Source organism: Myotis myotis, unplaced genomic scaffold, assembly GCF_014108235.1.
Source record: "Myotis myotis isolate mMyoMyo1 unplaced genomic scaffold, mMyoMyo1.p scaffold_m19_p_26, whole genome shotgun sequence".
NCBI classification, from domain to species: domain Eukaryota; kingdom Metazoa; phylum Chordata; class Mammalia; order Chiroptera; family Vespertilionidae; genus Myotis; species Myotis myotis.
In genome coordinates, this window is record NW_023416331.1 from 2,011,281 (window position 1) to 2,032,328 (window position 21,048).

The 21,048-nt window shown below is 46.9% G+C and overlaps 1 protein-coding gene and 1 pseudogene across 1 annotated transcript in view; both read left to right on the forward strand.

The window, feature by feature from the left end:
* The window catches only part of LOC118679486, a 52,673-nt pseudogene extending 38,530 nt beyond the window's left edge, over positions 1-14,143 (forward strand).
* The window catches only part of TRIM26 (tripartite motif containing 26), a 100,829-nt gene that overhangs the window by 42,116 nt on the left and 37,665 nt on the right, over positions 1-21,048 (forward strand). The gene's annotated exons all lie outside the window — the stretch shown is intronic.

The window sequence follows — 21,048 nt, forward strand, 5'->3', positions numbered from 1 at the left end:
CCATTATGCTCAATTAATATTTGACAAAGGAGACAAGAGCATACAATGGAGTCAAGACAGTCTCTTCAATAAATGGAGTTGGGAAAACTGGACAGATTCATGCAAAAAAAAAAAAAAAAAAAAAAAAAAAAAAAAGAAAGAAAGAAACTAGACCACTAACTTACACCATACATAAAAATAAACTCAAAATGGGTGAAAGACTTAAATATAAGTCATGAAACCATAAAATCCTAGAAGAAACCATAGACACAACCTTAGACATCTCTCCTAGCAGTATGTTTATGGATACATCTTCTTGGACAATAGAAACTAAGGAGAAAATAAACAAACGGGACTACATCAAAATAAAGAGCTTCTGCACAGCAAAAGAAACCATCAACAAAATGAAAAGAGAGCCCATAGCATTGGAGAACATATGTGCCAATGTTACATCTGATAAGGGTTTAATCTCCAAAATTTATAGGGAACTCATACAACTTAACAAAAGGAAGACAAACAATCCAATTTTAAAAATGGGCAAAGGACCTAAAAAGACACTTTTGCAAAGCTGCCATATAGATGGGCAAGAAACATGAAAAAATGCTCAGTCACTGAACATCAGAGAGATGCAAATTAAAACAACAATGAAGTACCACCTCACACCTGTTAGAATGACTACCATCAACAAATCAACAAATGACAAGTGCTGGCGAGGATGTGGAGAAAAGGGAACCCTAGTGCACTGCTGGTGGGAATGCAGACTGGTGTGGCCGTTATGGAAAACAGTATGGAGTTTCCTCAAAAAATTAAATATGGAACTGCCATTTGGCCCAGTGATCCCACTTCTAGGACTATATCCTATGAAACCCGAAACACCAATCAGAAAGAATGTATGCACCCCTATGTTCATAGTAGCACAATTTACAATAGCTAAGATCTGGGAACAGCCCAAGTGCCCATCAGTAGATGAGTGTATACAAAAGTTGTGGTTCACTTATACCATGGAATACTATGCAGCAGTAAAAAAGAAGAATCTCTTATCCTTTGAGACAGCAAGGAGGGACTTGGAGAGTATTATGCTATGTGAAATAAGTCAGTCAAAGACAAGTATCACATGATCTCACTCATATGTGGAATCTAATGAACAAGATAAAATGACGAATTGTGGAGAGTGGCTACAGTGTTTGGACAGGTTCAAGCTTCGGACTAGTGAGAGGGCATGGTCCTCTCATGGCAAAGCCACATGCAAGTCCTAGCTTGGAGGGCAAAGCCTTCCCAGCACAATTATAGCCAAAAGCTATAGTTGTAAGCTTGACCTATGGTCCGAACCTGTGGTCCCACGTTGCTAAGTGATATGGGCTGCGGGAGGTGCAGCAAGGAAACAAAGCTTGATCAGGTGCATGTAACTGAGTAGATTCGAAACCCACAAGAACATTGTAAACATCTTGACCACGCCCTTACTTTGCCTCGTGGAATCTGGCTATAAAATAAAGACTCAGCTTGCAGGCTATGGTGCTGTCTCTCCATCAGAGAGGGCAGCATCCCACCTAGCCCCAGCTTTATTCTCTTGTCTGTCTTTTCTAATCCTTTACCGTCCCCCACTCCCTCAGGTTCACCCATGGCCTGCCATGCTGAGTGTGGCACAATGAATGGAGTGGATTCAGAGACATAGAACAGAGTGTGGAATCTCAGAGGGAAGGTGGGGGAGGATGGGTGGGTGGGAAGAGGTCAAAGAACTTGTATGCATATATGCATAACCCATGGACACAAACAATAGGGTGGTGAAGGCCTGGAGGGGGTCAAAGGGGAAAGGGGGGATATATGTAGTTCTTTCAACAATAAAGATTTAATTAAAAAAAAAACAAAGCAAAACACGGAAATTTATTTCTGCCAGTTGCTCAGTGGGGTCTGGGGTCCTAAGGCTAGTTTATGTAGCTTTCTTTTGATGTCTGAGGCTGTCCGCTGGATAAAATGCATCCCCAAAGTTCTTGGCACTTAACAGACCTGAACAACTCCTTTAACAGTCTCCCTATGTACCACTTTCCTCAGAGATAACATGCTGTGCTTTAGGTGGTAATGAGCTCTGCTCCCGATATCCCGATAGTGGCAGGACCCTTATGGGTTTGCCATTCTGCAAACAATTGCCTGCAATTTTGTAGCAAAGAAAGGGTTAACGTGGATAGTTGCTCCTTGGGAGGCGGGTGAACTGAGAAAGCGGGCTGCTCTGCTTTGAGAGGCAGGCAGTTGCTGGGACTGTGAGGGTGTTTCCTTTAATTCATTTGAAATTGCGGCAATGCTTACTTTATAAATTTTCCTTAAAAACTTGGTAAAAGGACTATAAACATTAGCAAAACTAATATAATTAATTGGGGAACATATGGTTCGACCTGTCTCTGCTGAATTGGCTCAGGTAGTGACAGGCAGCCCAGACCCTTGGTTGTCCAGTTACATAATTTGGTGACTCTGGTGGGACGCAAGGGAGGTACTCCTCTGGAGTGAGTACCAGGGATCCCGCTTGCTGCCTGGACTTGGGGTTCCCAGGCTGAGGCCTGAACTCTGTGTTTTTTAAAATATATTTTATTGATTTTTTACAGAGAGGAAGGGAGAGGGATAGAGAGTTAGAAACACCGATGAGAGAGAAACATCGACTGCCTCCTGCACACTCCCTACTGGGGATGTGCCCTCGAACCTGGGGCCCTTCAGTACACAGGCCGACGATGCTCTATCCACTGACCCAAACCGGGTAGGGCTGAACTCTTCTATTTGCAGCTCTGCCAGGAACTTGCCTGTTTTGAGTCCCAGCTACAGCCTCAGCAATCCCCGTCATCTCACCTGAGATGTAAATGGAACCAAACATTTCTGTGCGACAGGAGGAATCCAGTGTGTGCATGTGGCACGAGAAGCAGTGGCTGCTCTCACCTGGGCTTCCTTGTAAGGAAGCATGCGCTGTGTAAGGCATGCATTTACGGGGTGAGCCTGCTCAGCTCTGGGTGGCAAGGCACCTCCTGCGGTCCTTGCCTGGTCTCAGCCTTAGCCTGGTCCACTCTGGGACGGGAGACATTGCTCTGCTTCAGTGGTGTTTTAAACGCAGGGCATTCTGAGGTGTCTGTGCTGCACAGACAGGGAGCATGGTGTGAAGCTCCTGTCTGTGGGTTGTGCGCGCCTGTAAATATCATATACTAGGTGTAGCGGTTAATAATGCGGATTTTGTAATCAAAAAGAACACGATAATTTCAAGAGAACCATCAAAAGTGCCTTATTCAAAGTAATGTGCGTCGCTAGCTACACATTTCCCCCATCTGTCAAGTAATTGGTGGATACCGTCCCAATAGAACTTTTCTTGTTTTGAGGCAAACCATTCAGAGACCTAATTTTCCACTTCTTTGTACATTTTGAAGTGCTGCTCAGAAAGCGCATGTGCCATTGATCAGAACAAGTGGTCATCTGAGGGAGCAAGGTCTGGTGAATACAGCGGGTAGGTTCATACTTCCCAGGCAAGATCTTTTAACGTGTCTTTAACTGGTTTTGAAGTGTGTGATGGTGCATCATCATGAAGCAAAATTACTTTGCCGTGTCTTCTGGCCCATTCTGGTCATTTTACAATCAAAGCGTGGTTTACATTGATTATTTGTTGTCAGTAGCGATCAGTATTAACGGTTTCGCCTGGTTTTAGAAGCTCATAGTACACCACACCTTCCTGATCCCACCAAACGCAGAGCATTGTCTTCTTTCCAAAGCGATTTGGCCTTGCAGTCGATGTTGATGGTTGACCTGGATCAACCCATGATTTTATGCGTTTGGGACTCTCAAAATAAATCCACTTTTCATCGCCAGTCACAATTCAATGCAAAAAAAAAGGCTTTCTTTTGTGCCGTTGAAGCAACATTTTACTGATGACTTTTCGGTTTTCCATTTGTCTTTCGTTCAGTTGATGTGGCACCCATTTTCCTCCCTTTAAAATCTTTCCCATTGCCTGTAAACGAGCGGAAATTATTTGCTGAGCAACGTTTAATCTTTCTGCAAGTTGTTTTTGAGTTTGACACACATCTTCACCCAATAATGCTTGTAATTGTTGGTCTTCAAACTTTTTCCGTTGACCTGGACGTTCTTTGTCTTTCACATTGAAATCATCACTTTTAAGCGTTTAAACCAGCGTTCACAAGTATCTTGAGATGGAGCATTTTTCACCATAAGTTTCCCGAAGTATACGATAACTTTTTCTTCAAAATAAAGTAATGAATTAAAACTTCCCGCCAATGCTCCTTTTTTGGCACGAAATTCGACATTTTAAGCGTAAAAATATCTATGATATTAACACCTTCAGCAAATTTGACATGAAGTTTTAAAGCTTGTTGCCAATACAACAAAATAGCATATATATCAACTATGTGTAACTCCATCTATTGAAAAAATCCACATTATTAACGGGTACACCTAGTATAAGACTGTCTCTGTTGATTGTTGTTTTGTGTCTCTTTGTTGTTTGGTTTAAAGATGGGGCCCATCCCACTCTGCTGGGGCCCCAGCTGCTTGTGGCAGGCTGACCCCAGGCAGAGATTGCAGGAGCTTCCCAGCAGCTGCGGAGAGTTCTTCCTGTTCTCCCTCTCAAGGCATCAGCTGCCCCAAATACTTAGCTCGTGGGAGTCTTGTCTGTCTGTAATGTAATGTTGGTTAAGGCTGTCCTTTGCTTGCTTTCTTATCCTTTAGGGACTCTTCGTTGTCTTATGAGCACAGGGAATCCTCTGTCTCTGCTGTTGGGCTTTGCGCCACTCAGACCTGCAGAGCATTGCCTGTGCCGGGTTAGAGTGAGGTAAGTTCTAAGGCTAATGCCCCGTCCCTCCTTTTGCGAGTACTCATCTATTGACTTTAGGGGTGGTTTCTGTGTCTGTTCTGAAATAGCATAAGATCTCTTCTTATATGCGAGAGTTCATGTGGTTGCAGTCCACTCAGAAAGACAATTATGGGAAATAATCCTCCTAATCCCCCAAGTTTTTCTCCTGGAAGGGCCTGAGCTGCAGAGGGGCCCTCGGGCAGGGGCGCTCCCACAGTGTAAAGAAAAAAATAGTAAAGTCCTGGTAATTTAAAACTTGGAGTCCTGCTGGTTTAAATAGAAATTATTAAATATCTAGGTATTTTGAAATGGATACTGAAATATTAATTAATCCGAGTTTGCCTACTTTTGACCTTTTATTACAGAAAAGCTAGAAAATACACCTGAAATTGTTAGTGAATGTTTTTATTAGAAATACATCTCTCAAAAGTGTTCATGTATTTGCCAATCTAAAGAATGCTAACTGCTTACTTTTTAGTGGTCATCTAGAAATTAAGTTTTCTAACAGTTAAGAATGCTAACCAATTGGAAAGAAATTGTATAGTTTTGGTAATAGAAGGCATAAGGCATGGAGATGCATTTTGAAGGAAAAAGTGAGTTTTAAAGCTGGTTATTTCTGAATGGGTAAAAAGGTTTGTAATGTTGTAGAAAGCTTTCTGAAAGTTATGGAAGGTTCTTTTTTTTTTTTTTTTTTTTTTTCTATCAAGACAATAAAAGATATAATAACAATTCTACATCACCCTAGCAATAAGTGATAAAAAAAAGAAAAAAAGAAAAGGAGGAGCAAGGTAAAGGGATTAGGAGTGGTGCATTGGTGTAGTTTTAAACATGGTTGTCAGGATAGGCCTTAAAAGTGACATTTGAGCGAAGACTTGAAGGAGGTATGTACTTGGTATACTATCCTCCTAAGAGAACTGCATGCCATATATTCTTTAAGTTGGGGTTTATTTCCAGCTATTGATGATAGCATTATGAAAATGCTGGGCCCACACTATGTACTAGTTTGAATAGCTATATTGAAGAAAGAAAGACTAACATTTATTAAATGGCTAGTTGGCCTATGCACTGATTACATTATCTTGTGTAATTCTTTTTTTTTTAAATTAAATCTTTATTGTTCAGATTATTACATTTGTTCCTCTTCCCCCCCCCCCCCATAACTCCCCTCCTCCCAGTTCCCGACCCACCCTCTGCCCTCACTCCCCACCCACTGTCCTCATCCATAGGTGCACGATTTTTGTCCAGTCTCTTCCCGCATCTCCCACACCCCTTTCCCCCACAAGAATAGTCAGTCCATTCCCTTTCTATGTCCCTGATTCTATTATGATCACCAGTTCATTCTGTTCATCAGATTATTTATTCACTTGATTCTTAGATTCACTTGTTGATAGATGCATATTTGTTGTTCATAATTTGTATCTTTACCTTTTTCTTCCTCTTCCTCTTCTTAAAGGATACCTTTCAGCATTTCATATAATCCTGGTTTGGTGGTGATGAACTCCTTTAGCTTTTCCTTATCTGTGAAGCTCTTTATCTGACCTTCAATTCTGAATGATAGCTTTGCTGGATAAAGTAATCTTGGTTGTAGGTTCTTGGCATTCATCACTTTGAATATTTCTTGCCACTCCCTTCTGGCCTGCAAAGTTTCTGTTGAGAAATCCGCTGACAGTCGTATGGGTATTCCCTTGTAGGTAACTGAGTTTCTTTCTCTTGCTGTTTTTAAGATTCTCTCTTTATCTTTTGCTCTTGGCATTTTAATTATGATGTGTCTTGGTGTGGTCCTCTTTGGATTCCTTTTGTTTGGGGTTCTTCGCGCTTCTTGGACCTGTAAGTCCATTTCTTTCACCAGGTGGGGGAAGTTTTCTGTCATTATTTCTTCAAATAGGTTTTCAATATCTTGCTCTCTCTCGTCTTCTGGCACCCCTATAATTCTGATGTTGGTACACTTGAAGCTGTCCCAGAGGCTCCTTACACTATCCTCGCATTTTTGGATTCTTTTTTCATTTTGCTTTTCCGGTTGGGTGTTTTTTGCTTCCTCGCATTTCAAATCATTGACTTGATTCTTGCGCTCCTCTGGTCTGCTGTCGGGAGTCTGTATAATATTCGTTATTTCAGTCCGTGTATGCTTAATTTCTAGTTGATTCCCCAATATAGCATCGAGGGTCTCATTAGTTTTCTTGTAGATCTCATTAAGTTTATCGGCGGCTTCTAAACAGTTCTTGAGAGACCTTAAAAGTGTGGTTCTGAACTCTATATCTTCCATTGACAATTTTGTCCTGTTTCTTTGTCTCCACATTTTGTTATGCTTCCTTGGTGCACCCCCTAGTGGTCTTTGTGCACAGTCTTATAGTTAAACCTTGATTGTTGTAGCTAATACCAGGGAGGGTTTGACCTCCAGGCCAGGTGGCTATGAGAATCAGCTGTGTCAGCAGTGAGAGAACTTCTGTCCTCTAGGGAGGTGCTAATCTAGCCTTTGCCTGAGGCTATCCGGCAAATGCCTGTGTGCAGGGCTTGGGCGGGGCGGGTCGCACAGGATCAACAGGGTGGGCCGGAGAGAGCAGTTATGGCGGCTCTCAGTCCTGTCCCCAGGGGCTCTGCCTCTCTGAGTCCCAGCACCCGCTGCAAAGCTCGGAGAGAAAGCTGCACTCGCTCTGACCGAAGCCAGACAGTCCCGCTTCTCCCGTTTGAGTCTGGGTCCCTAAACACTCGCCTGTATCTGGCGCTCAGAGTCTGCGACTCCCTCCCGATTGAAAACGCCAACCGCGTCCTCCGCCGCCAGTCCGCTCCGCGCACTCCGCACCTCAGAATTTGACTTCAGCACTGCGCCTCCTCTGAGTGTCCGTATGCGTTTCTCTTTCCTCCTAGTTGTAGGACTTCCACTCAGCCAGCGTTCCTGTGGTTCTGGGTGATGTCCGTTCTGTTTTTTAGTTTCACTTTTGAAGTAGTTGTTCAAGGCAGCAAACTCTGGCGTTAACCTATGCCGCCATCTTGGTTCTCCAGTTATGGAAGGTTCTGAAGAGAAATCTTAAAAGGAAATTATTGGTAATCTGAATAATAAATTTAATTAGATAAATGAATCTAAAGTAAGCGAATGAAGAATTTGTTTCGTCTTTTCTAGTTTGTTAAAAGGGAAAAAGCCTTTCCTGTTTTTGCCCAGGAAGCAAAGGTTCTATAAATTATTGAAATAATTACCTTTTGTGTTATATTAATCAGGTACTTGATTACTTTAAAAAGGCCATGTTAATTGTGGGAACTGAAGTTTTGCTAGCCTATGTTTGTGTTTCATACCCTTTTGTCACTTTGAATGAATAATCTAATACTGTTTCATAATAATAAGGATGATATGTAATCTTTTGGTCAAATAAGTTTGACAACCTCCCCAGGGTTTGAATTTTAGGAAACTTTTCTTGACTCAGAATTGGCTTATGCCACCCCAACAGGCCCTGGGGTGCCTCGGGATTTGTTTTCTCTCCTTATGAAGAGGCTAGGTGTAGGGTGTATATATACAGACATCTGGCAACATAAGCTGCTGGCTGGCTGGTTTCTGACATGTGGGGCGACTGTTTACTCATATACCCCTGCCAACAGCACTGAGGGCCTTGTTCCTTAGGACGACTGACCATCTTTATGCCCCAGAAACATCACAGGGTCCGAACCAAAAGAGACCTGGGTGGCACCAGCCACCCCCGCTCCAGCCAAGCTGCCGAATTCCCGGCCCGTGGCCCCTGCAGACTGGGAGTACCAGGAAAACAGACTATTGCCTAAGGAAGGGGCAGTGAGCAGGTTGCCCCTATATTCCTCCTCAGTTAGAGAGCACATTCTCACCTGGCTGGGAGTTGCACGCCCTGGGACATGGGAGCTCACATCAGAAGGCAGTCCATCCTCCTGTCCCGAGACCTGCCTGTCATATGGAAAGATTTACAACCTCAGGGTGGAGACAGTCTAGTCCCGGAGACACCTGCTCTTTACAATCCCCAGTCCCCATTACCTGCAACCTGGTCCCGGGGCACCTGGGGCACCCACAGGCGCCTGCCCTCTGTGACACCCCCCTCAGCCCACATGACTTATAACCTGTAATGATTATCTCGTGCTCACATTGCTATGCCTGTAATTCCTACTTCTCCATGTGATCTGTGTCCTTCTACCCAATATCAGCAGCTGGCTTATGGTGGGCAGAGATGTCTGTGGCTGACCTGCTACTCTCCCACGCTGCCGGCAGGATTGGGATAAGTGCTCATATAGGATTCAACCCTCTGTTTGCTTAATTGGCTGAAGTAGTAACAGGCAGTTTGGACCCCTTGTTGTCTGATTACAGTTTGTTAGTTCTTCAGTAGACAGTCCAGCAGATACCCTAGCGAGGTGTCTTATCAGTATTTTTCCAAAGCCTGTAAAACAGTCTCAGAGCAAAAGTTATCAAGAGTTCAAAAGAGGCCTGCTTGAAGGGGGGAGAACTTCCTACTAATTAGAGACTCCTTGGTGCGAATTATCCCTGAGCTGTAAGTAATTCAGGGAGGAGGATAGCTTAGCTTGTCTTGCAGTGTGAACAGAGGGGCTGTTTGGATCAGAGGAGCTAATATCGCGGAGTTTAATTACCAGGTGCTTCTCATAAATTGTGGAAGGCCACAGAAAGGCCCTTTTCTGTTCTTACACAGACAGTTTTATGTAGGATGTATAAATGCATATATCTGTCAACGTAAGACATTCAAACCTGTAGAGGATTTTTATGAGCTTGAGGCAAACTATCAACAATTGCTGGGAAGCAAAATCTCAGCGGATTAAGAAAATGCTCTGGTGTCCTGGCTGGCTTGGCTAAGTGGTTAGAGCGTCAGCCTGCGGATTGAAGAGTCCCAGGTTTGATTCCAGCCAAGGGCACATGCCTGGGTTGAGGGCTTGATCCCCAGTAGGGGGCATGCAGAAGGCGGTCGATTAATGATTCTCTCTCAACATTGATGTTTCTCTCTCTTCTCCCTTCCTCTCTGAAGTCAATAAAGAAATACATTAAAGAAGAAAGAAAGAAAATGCTCTGGAGAATGACAGTTTTACACGTTCTTTTATACATTACAACCAAAAGAAGAGAGACTTAGGTGGGTGACATGAAATCCATTGGTGATAGGTTAGGAAGGCGGGAGAAAGCAAAGCAGGGACACCTCTGGGATTGGATAAGGAGTGAAATGATAGACACATGCTTCTTTTACACAGGTGGGTGCAGGATAGTTAACAGTCAACCATCAACACAATAACAATGAGGGGATTTGTGGTCTCCACAGAGGGTGCCTGTGCTTTGAGGGGTCTACAAAAAGGAAATTACTCTGACATTCCAAGGATATGTTATCATAGATGCAAAAAGACAACAACAGGCTAAATTAAGGTAAAGAGTGACCTTAGTTAGGGAACAATACTGCCTAGGACATGACTACCCACTATCAACTGCTTTTAGTTAAAAAGTTTTAATTTCAGACCTTCCTATATGGTTGCTTTAGGTCTCTGAGTTTGCAAGGCAGCCATGCAGCCTCCCTGGAGCTTGTCGGTTTCGTGCGAGGCCCCTGTTCGTGCACAGAGCTCCAGGCATAACTGGAAAGTTGCAACCTGCAAGCAGGCAGCTCATTATAGCAGGAAAGAATTGTCACCCCAGGCCTTAGCCTACTTGATTTTAGTAATTTTGCGGTTTGACTACCATGAGTCCATTCTTTTTCTTCACTCTTTGCTCACGTCTATATCACTTTTCTATAAGTTAGCACCTACTCATAAAAAGTACTCTAAATACTCTACAATAATAAGTCAAATAAAACCGCCCTAGAGAATTAGACAATTCTTTGGTGGGCCTGTGGGAACATGCTCCGATGTCACAGGAAGGACACAGTCATCATTTTGCCCATTTCTAACTTTGGGATTTTTCTTTTTCACTAATAGTGTGCACCTTGTTTGCCTCTGGATTCAGTCAATTCAGCTGTAAAAAGACACCCCCAGCCCTGGCCCGGCGCCTCAGTTGGCTGAGCAGTCACCCCATGCACCAAAGGTCTCTGGTTTGATTCCCGGTCAGGGCACACGCCCGGGTTGAGGGATTGATCCTCAGTAGGGGGCGTGCAGGAGGCAGCTGACTAAAAAAATCAATAAAAAACTGATAGATCCTCCCCCCAATTGGTGGACGGAGTATGACGTAACCTGCAGCCTGGAAATACCTGAGTGACTAACCAGGTACCTTATATGGACTATACATTGGACCACCAATCCACACCTGCCAAATACCCTAAGCCCTTGTCCTATATGGACAATGCAGTAAGCCACCAATCAGCGCTGGCCGAGTACACTAAGCCCCCCCACCCCTTCCCATTCTGCCCCTCAAAAGGCGTGCCCAGCCCTGCACGTGCTGCTGTCCTCCCCTTGTGAAACAGCCCGGAAGGTGCTTCTCTAATAAAGTCTGTAGTCCTGGTTTTCAGCCTCTGTCTGATCTTTCAAAAACATATTTAGGGAGACGCTGCCACGGCAGATTTTATCACGTGGGCAACCGGCTGCAGCTGGTTCTGCCTGGATGGACAGCCTGAGGAGGCCCTGGCACCCGGGAGCCAGGGCGCAGGCCTATTTCAACCCTGGGTGCGAGTCCTTTCCTTCCCCAGCAGGCTCGGAACCAAGCTGCAAGGCCTGTGGCCCCTTTGCAAGCACGGCCAGGAAGCAGCCTGCCTGGAATGTAGGAAAAATGTCTGCATGACCTGGTCAAGCCTCTGCCTTCTCTGCTAAGGATTCTGAGCAGCAGCCTTTCTGTGGGAGGAGCTCATGGAGATGAAGGTGAAGGACCAGTGGGGCTACCTCAACCTCCATGACATCTCTACCGCGCCACGTACGGGGGCGGGGGGGGGGGGGGGAGCTGGTGACTCGGTGCTTGGCCAGCGCCTGTAATCTCCTGAGGCCAGGACTCGTGCCCCCACCTCTTCCCTGGACTTCCCTGCACAGCAGGCCTTCCGGCCCCAGCCTCAGGCCAGCACAAACTTCCGACCTTCCCAGCTTCCCTTCCTCACCCACACAAGCCGCTTTGCTCCCCCAGCCCAGGCTCGGGAAGACCAGCAGGCCAGTAGCCATGTCTCAGGACCAAGAAGACCTGTCTCCGGGAGGGCACAGCCAGCGCCGCTGCGAGGAGACTCGCTTCCACGCAGAGGACAGCCTCATCCCGCCACAGGGCTTCTCTGTCTGACCTGACTGACCTGGAGACACTGAAGGTCTGACTGTGTGGCAGCGGAAAGATCCTGGCTTGTAACTTCGTCAACTACAAGGGCTGCTGTGAGAAATGGGAGCCAACGGGGAGGGTGAGGCGGCTGCACCAGGACAAGAAAAGCCTGCAGCACCTGCTGCACAGAGCCCAAGCCCCAAACTGGGGAGCCGTGCCCCCGCCTGGGGAGGACCTGCGCAGGTCTGCATGGCTCACCCGCTGACTGTGTTCTGCTGGAGTGTGGCTGCGTGGTGACCTGTACCAAGTGTGGCGAGCCACGAACGAGGGTCCGTCTGCCGGCAGTGTGTGGTCCCGGCCATGCCCATCTTTGCTTCTGAGGGCTGGGTGTCCTGGTTTCTTCAGTGCCTTTCAGGGACACAGTGCGAGGCGTCTGGGCTCAGGGTTGGCCCTCTTGCAGAGGGGCAGGCTGACAAGAAAATCTGCAGTGTTCCCAAGACAGGGCAAGCAGAGATGCTTTGTCACCTCCGGTGTGCCTGTCTTGCCATGGAAAAGCATATGAAAATATTTACATGTGAACTAAAACATATCTGTGACTTGCTTTAACACTCTAATAGGGACAGAACTAGAATATCGGGACCAGCTATAATTATATGAAATATTAATCATGCTCTGTTAACCGTGATTATTTTGTTCTGATTGAAGGAAGCACCTTCTAACCTGGACCTGGGAGTCAACCTTGGACCTGGAAGTCAACCGTGGAATGCAGTCTATTCTCATGCAAGAACTGCCTATTATCATGGAAAGATTAACAACCTGATAGCCCAAGCAATGACGTCTGGCCCCAGCCAGCACTGCCTACTTCTCTGCCTGTAATACCCATTTTGCATACCCATTCTTATTCCTTTTGCCTACTTCCCCATGTGATCTTTGTCCTACCCCTAGAAGCAGCTGGCTTATGGAGGGGGCAGTACAGAGCAGACGTCTGTGGATGACCTGCTGCTCTCCCAGGCTGCCGGCAGGGTTGGGATAAACGCTTCAACCCTGTCTCTGCTGAATTGGCTCAAGCAGTGACAGCAGCCTGGACCCATTGGTTGTCCAGTTTCAACTCCCATTTAACCAAGAAAGTGGGGGAATAGATGAAACACATGTTGATCATCGTTGAAGCCAAGTGGTTCGTGATAGTGTGGACGAAGGAAATTCCAAACCTAAAGAAAGGTTTAAAGAGCTTATCCAGCCAAGACTGAGGCTCAGACTCGGACACAAACTCTCACAGGATTGAGAAAATGCTCCAAGAACAGCAGTTGTGCAGTTTATTTTCTACATTAGAATCAAAGGAGAAGGCATTGAAGTCCGCTGGTGGCAGACTGGGGAGGGGAGCAAGGGAGGGGAGTCCGCAGGGCGGGACAAAAAGGGAAGGAGGAGCTGCGTGCTGTTCCGCACGGGTGCAGGCTGGTTAGCATTTAACCTGTGCGCTTGGCAGAGCTCTGGGTGAAAGGTGACAGGGAGGAATGTTTCTGTAGCCGAGAAAGATGTCCTGTTTCCCAAAAGCTGAGAGAGACGTGCTGATTAACCAGAGGAGTTCTGCGGAGGCTGGAGCAGCCCGTATCAGTGAGGAGGGAGAAACAGGCACAAAGCCACGACCCAGAACCTGACCCAGGTCGGCCAGGGCAAAGGGATTGGGAGATTCTGTGCTGCTCCTTTTCTGTGCCTGTCTCCAGGCCCCACCTACCTCTTACTCACCTGTCCTCCCTTCCCCTGATGCATAAGACACCTGAATTTTGAGCTGTCTTCAGATGGATTTGTTAGGTTGGAGAGAGCCCAGGATTGGATACATGCAGATGCGTGACGAGATAATGGACCCTCCTGGAATTTCTAACAGATCTGTGTGCCAGACACAGATACGGGCTCCTCCCTGGAATCCACGATGACCCCCACACAGATACTGACTCCTTCCTGAATACCCTGCTGACCCCTGCGGCTGGGAACTTATCCAGCTGAATACTGTGATGACCCCCGCAGTGGGAGCTTCCTCAGCTCATGCCCCCGCCCCTCATTAAACACCTGTATAAAAAACAAACCCCCTTCCCTGTGGGCGCGAATCCACTGGCCCTGTCTTTGGGGTTCGTGGGTTGCCCGGGGACGCAGATTAAAACCTTTCCTTTTCTTCCTTTTCTGATTGACTTGACTCTCTTTATTTCCTGTGCCGCCTCCTGAGCCACCTAACATTTGGTGCCTTGAAACCCGGGTGCCGCGAGCACCCCATTTGGCCGTCCCTCCATGGCTCGGGGCGCCCGCCTCTCCCTCCTGGTGGCCCAGGACCCATCAGGACCGCATTTCTTCAGCTCGGCAGCCTTTCCCAGTTTGGCAACATTAGCGGTGAGTCCCGCCCCACCCCCGTGCTGGTCCCTCGTGGCCGCCAGTTCGCTGGCATCTCTGTCCCTAAAACGCAGCCGTGTCAGAGATTGTCTTTACGGACCCTTCCAGGAAGGCTCCTCCGGACCTCGGAAGGTAGCAGAGACGTCTCTACCTCCCTTGGTCCCCTCGTTCGTCCGTAGCCTGGGTCAAACCGCTGGGACGCTGGCCTTTGGCCCCCCGCTACAGGCCACAGGTATCGAGCACAGGGAATCCAAATTCCAAACCTGATCCGAGCACACCTCTAGGGTGCCTGCTCGCCAACCTGGCTAAACACTAGGCCTGCCCCAGACTTGCATCCTAAATGCCTCATTTATTTCTGTAACGCAGCATGGCCTCAGTATGAATTGGACAAAGGGTCCAGATGGCCCGACAATGGGACCTTGGATTTTACCATCATTACGGATCTCAGTAATTTCTGCCAGCGAACCGGGAAATATGCCCAAGCCTCCCTCTCTCTCTCTCTCTCTCTCCATCTGCGTCCCCATCCCCCTCCCCCAAAGCTCCTTCCGCTTCCTCTCCTCGCCCCGTCCTCCCTCCTCCCTCCGGGCTGTCGCCACGCTGTGTCATGCGCTGCCGAGCCCGTGGTGTGTGCGGTGCGTGTGGGGGTGGGTTCATGTGCTGTGTGTGTGGGGGGTGGCAATGGCACTGCCATCGTCCCCACGTCCTCTCACCCCCCAGAGACCACCGCGAACTCCCCGGCAGAAGGCCGCCCGTTCTCCCGCCGGCTCGTGCTCCTGTCCGTCCACACTCTCCCTTCCTCCCTCCCTGCCGGACCCTCCTCCAGCCACGCCTTCTCCGCTAACTACTGACCCTGCCTCCCCTCTTCTACCCGCCCCTGTGGTCGCGCCGGGAGCTGGAAACTCAAGTCGCCGAGGAGCGACTAACCCCGCCCCCACTCCTGCCTGCTAACCCAGTTGGTAAACACACCGTCTGCAGGCCACACCTTCCTCTGTCCCTCCTCCCCTCTGCCCCGCCCTGGGAGGTTTCGTGTCTGAGTACAATTGAGAATCGAGAAGTGGGTGGAGTCCTTCTCGCCAACCCCACCCAGGATCATTCGTCTCCACCTCTCCCACTCTCCCCTCCCCCGCTACAACTCTGCCGTAGAAACCTGTACCCCACGCTGTACCTACCCTCTGAGAGTTCTAACCGCCCCCTTCCTCTGTGCGCTCCACTGAATCTCTGCCCCCATGACTGCCAGCAATTGAATTCACAGGTGGCCAGCCATTCCCTTTAGGAGAGGTTGCGGCTGGGAAGGATTTTATCTGGGTAGCCATTCCCTTTCACTCTCTGATCTTCCTCAAATTGAAAAACTCCTTGGCTCTTTCTCTTCAGACCCTCTTAACCAGCAGCCGCCTTCTCCGCTATCCCTGAGAGCCCAAATCTTGAGAATGTGAGCTCCAAAACAGCCTTTCCCATCTAACACTCATTCTCAGGCCACCCAAAGACTGCCTTTCTCAACAGCCTCTTCTATTTCTGCGCCCATTCTACCCCTGAGGGAGGCAGCAGGAACTGAGGGCATAGTCTGAGTCTATGCCCCATTCTCTATGTCCAGCCTCACAGATTGAGAGGCATCTCAGGTTTTTTTTCCCACTGACCTTGAGGATAGCCCTCAAACCCTGGTCTGAGTCTAGTGAACATGGCCTTTAAGATTTTAACGCCTGTGAGGAGCAGGCAGAATCAAATCGGGAGGCCCGCCTTCGACAGAAGGTAGACCTGCAAACTCATGCCTTGGTTGTGGCCCTGCGGTCATCAGCAGCCGCCATGGCCCCAAGGGGGCTGTGCACGGTGGGGGTGCAATGAAAGGAACGTCACCTGGAGAATGCTTCAAATGTGGAAATGAAGGCCACTGGGCAAAGCAGTGCCCCCAGTCCCGGGCTCCAACCAAGCCCTGGCGGGCGTGCAGTCAAAGCGGCCACTGGAAGAATAACTGCCCCTGGAAAAGTGGTGGGCCCTCTGCACCCCAGTGTAGAGGGGCCGCCCTTCCAGGTCATGACCCGCCACTGGCCATGCTGGGACTGGCTGAAGACTGAAGAAGCCCTGACTCGACAACCCCCAATCACCCTCGCCGAGCCCAGGGTCACAGTGAAGGTAGCAGGTGCACAGGTCTCCTTCCTGATAGACACGGGGGCTACCTTATCTGTTCTGCCCTCCTTTTCAGGGCTCCTTTTTCCTTCCATGATCTTGGTCATGGGTATTGACGGCAAATACACCTGCCCGCTGACCACCGGACCCCTTCCCTGCCTCCTTGATGATAACCCTATAACCCACTCATTCTTAGTCATGCCTTCATGCCCCATGCCCCTGTTAGCATGAGATATTCTCACCAAATTAGCAGCCACTCTGCAGCCCACTCAGAGCCCTTCAGCCTCCCTGCTCCTTCTGCTCCTAGACCCCTCCCTTCACAGGGACGCCAATCCCCCACTGCCATGCGTCCTCTTATGCAGCCCTGTTGTCCCAGACCACAGTCGCCTACCTCAGTCTCGCTGTGAATGCCTTATTTCTTTATATCCTCCACGACTGTCTCCTCCCCTGACCAAGAAGTGTTCTCCTTCCTCAGGCTCACTGGGTACTCTCGCCTCCGGGTTCACAACTGTAGTCTTCTTGCAAACCTCCTCTATGACATGACATGGTGAAGGAACCCCCTCACTGAGCCCATAGATCCCAAGGCCAACATCCTCACCCCTTTAATGCTCTGAAAACTGCTCTGACCTCAGTGCCTTCTCGCCCCTTCCCCCACTCCCCCCTCCCCAAAGGAAACTTCCTTGAATGCATAGGTTTACTCAACAGTCTGGCTATTATCAGAAACTGAAATCATTATCTCTAGGAAAAATGCGGCGACTTTAAAATCCAAGCGGCTAGAGGCCTGGGAGCAGGGAGCCTGCTCCCTCCCTCTTCTCCCTCGCCTTTTCTTTTCTTTTTTTTTTTTTTTTTTTTTAATTGGAAAAAGTATTTTTATTTATTTATTTATTATTTTTTTTTATTTAAATCTTTATTGTTCAGATTATTACATTTGTTCCTCTTTTTTCCCCCCCCATAACTCCCCTCCTCCCAGTTCCCGCCCCACCCTCCGCCCTCACTCCCCACCCACTGTCCTCATCCATAGGTGCATGATTTTTGTCCAGTCTCTTCCCGCATCTCCCACACCCCTTTCCCCCCCAGGAATAGTCAGTCCATTCCCTTTCTATGTCCCTGATTCTATTATAATCAACAGTTCATTCTGTTCATCAGATTATTTATTCACTTGATTCTTAGATTCACTTGTTGATAGATGCATATTTGTTGTTCATAATTTGTATCTTTACCTTTTTCTTCCTCTTCCTCTTCTTAAAGGATACCTTTCAGCATTTCATATAATCCTGGTTTGGTGGTGATGAACTCCTTTAGCTTTTCCTTATCTGTGAAGCTCTTTATCTGACCTTCAATTCTGAATGATAGCTTTGCTGGATAAAGTAATCTTGGTTGTAGGTTCTTGGTATTCATCACTTTGAATATTTCTTGCCACTCCCTTCTGGCCTGCAAAGTTTCTGTTGAGAAATCAGCTGACAGTCGTATGGGTATTCCCTTGTAGGTAACTGAGTTTCTTTCTCTTGCTGTTTTTAAGATTCTCTCTTTATCTTTTGCTCTTGGCATTTTAATGATGATGTGTCTTGGTGTGGTCCTCTTTGGATTCCTTTTGTTTGGGGTTCTCCGCGCTTCTTGGACCTGTAAGTCCATTTCTTTCACCAGGTGGGGGAAGTTTTCTGTCATTATTTCTTCAAATAGGTTTTCAATATCTTGCTCTCTCTCATCTTCTGGCACCCCTATAATTCTGATGTTGGTACGCTTGAAGCTGTCCCAGAGGCTCCTTACACTATCCTCGCATTTTTGGATTCTTTTTTCATTTTGCTTTTCCGGTTGGGTGTTTTTTGCTTCCTCGCATTTCAAATCATTGACTTGATTCTTGCGCTCCTCTGGTCTGCTGTCGGGAGTCTGTATAATATTCTTTATTTCAGTCCGTGTATGCTTAATTTCTAGTTGGTTCCCCAATATAGCATCGAGGGTCTCATTAGTTTTCTTGTAGATCTCATTAAGTTTATCGGCGGCTTCTAAACAGTTCCTGAGAGACCCCAAAAGTGTGGTTCTGAACTCCACATCCTCCATTGACAACCTTGTCCTGTTTCTTTGTCTCCGCACCCTGTCATGCTTCCTTGGTGCACCCCCCAGTGGTCCCTGCTCGCAGTTTTATAGTTAAATCTTGATTGTTGTAGCTAATTCCAGGGAGGGTTTGACCTCCAGGCCAAGCGGCTATGAGAATCAGCTGTGTCAGCAGTGAGAGAACCCCTGTCCTCCAGGGAGGCGCCAATCCGGCGTTTGCCTGAGGCTATCCGGCAAATGCCTGTGTGCAGGGCTTGGGCGGGGCGGGTCGCACAGGATCAACAGGGTGGGCCAGAGAGAGCAGTTATGGCGGCTCTCAGTCCTGTCCCCAGGGGCTCTGCCTCTCTGAGTCCCAGCACCCGCTGCAAAGCTCGGAGAGAAAGCTGCACTCGCTCTGACCGAAGCCAGACAGTCCCGCTTCTCCCGTTTGAGTCTGGGTCCCTAAACACTCGCCTGTATCTGGAGCTCAGAGTCTCTGACTCCCTCCCGATTGAAAACGCCAACCGCGCCCTCCGCCGCCAGCCCGCTCCGCGCACTCCGCACCTCAGAATTTGACTTCAGCACTGCGCCTCCTCTGAGTGTCCGTATGCGTTTCTCTTTCCTCCTAGTTGCAGGACCTCCACTCAGCCAGCGTTCCTGTGGTTCTGGGTGACGTCCCTTCCGTTTTCTGGTTTCACTTTTGAAGTAGTTGTTCAAAGCAGCAAACTCCGGCGTTAACCTATGCCGCCATCTTGGTTCTCCAACTTTGTTTATATGGTGTATCATGTTCATTGATTTCTACATACTGGACTAACCTTGCATCCCAGGAATAAATCCCAATTGATCATGTTGTATAATCTTTTTAATTTATTGGTAAATTCGTTTCGCTTATATTTTGTTGAGAATTTTTATATTTGTGTTCCTCAAGGCTATTGCTCTATAGTATTCTTTTTTTGTAATGTCTTTTTCTGGTTTTGTAACCAGGGTAATTATAGCATAATAAATTGAGCTACAGAGTCTTCCCCCTTCTTTATTTTTTTTGGAATATTTTGAGAAGAATAGGTCGTATTTTTTTCCGAATGTTTGGTAAAAATTCACCTGTGAAGCCATCCAGTCCAGAACATTTCTTTTTTTATTTTATTTTATTTTATATTTATTTATTTATTTTTTTTTTAATTTATTGCTTAAAGTATTACAAAGGGTATTACATATGGGTCCATTTTATCCCCCCGCCCTAGACAGTCCCCTAGCCTTCCCTATCCCCCAGTGTCTTATGTCCATTGGTTATGCTTATATGCATGCATACAAGTCCTTTAGTTGATCTCTTACCCCCTACCACCTGCCCCCCAACCCTCCCCAGCCTTCCCGCCCCAGTTTGACAATCTGTTTGAGGCAGCTCTGCCTCTGTATCTATTATTGTTCAAAAGTTTATAATGGTCTCTATTATCCATGAATGAGTGAGATCATGTGGTATTTTTCCTTCATTGACTGGCTTATTTCACTTAGCATAATGCTCTCCAGTTCCATCCATGACGTTGCAAATGGTAAGAATTCCTTCCTTTTTAGAGCAGCATAGTATTCCATCGTGTAGATGTACCACAGTTTTCTAATCCATTCATCTACTGATGGGCACTTAGGCTGTTTCCAGATCTTAGCTATGGTGAATTGTGCTGCTATGAGCATAGGGGTGCATATATCCTTTCTGATTGGTGTTTCTGGTTTCTTGGGATATATTCCTAGAAGTGGGATCACAGGGTCAAATGGGAGTTCCATTTTTAGTTTTTTAAGGAAACTCCATACTGTCTTCCATAGTGGCTGCACCAGTCTGCATTCCCACCAGCAGTGCACAAGTGTTCCTTTTTCTCCACATCCTCTCCAACACTTGTCGTTTGTTGATTTGTTGATGATAGCCAGTCTGACAGGTGTGAGATGGTACCTCATTGTTGTTTTGATTTGCATCTCTCGGATGATTAGTGACTTTGAGCATGTTTTCATATGTCTCTTGGCTTTCTGAATGTCCTCTTTTGAAAGGTGTCTATTTAGGTCCTTTGCCCATTTTTTGATTGGATTCTTTATATTCCTTTTGTTAAGTTGTATGAGTTCCCTATAAATTTTGGAGATTAGGCCCTTATCAGATATGACATTGGCAAATATGTTTTCCCACACAGTGGGTTTTCTCATTGTTTTATTGATGGTTTCTTTTGCTGTGCAGAAGCTTTTTATTTTGATGTAGTCCCATTTGTTCATTTTCTCTTTAGTTTCAAGTGCCCTAGGAGCTGTATCAGTGAAGAAATTGCTTCGGCATATGTCTGAGATTTTGTTGCCTTTGGATTCTTCTAGAATTTTTATGGTTTCCTGTCGTACATTTAAGTCCTTTATCCATTTTGAGTTTATTTTTGTGTATGGTGTAAGTTGGTGGTCTAGTTTCATTTTCTTGCATATATCTGTCCAATTTTCCCAACACCATTTATTGAAGAGACTATCTTGGCTCCATTGTATGTTCTTGCCTCCTTTGTCAAATATTAATTGAGCATATTGGTTTGGGCCG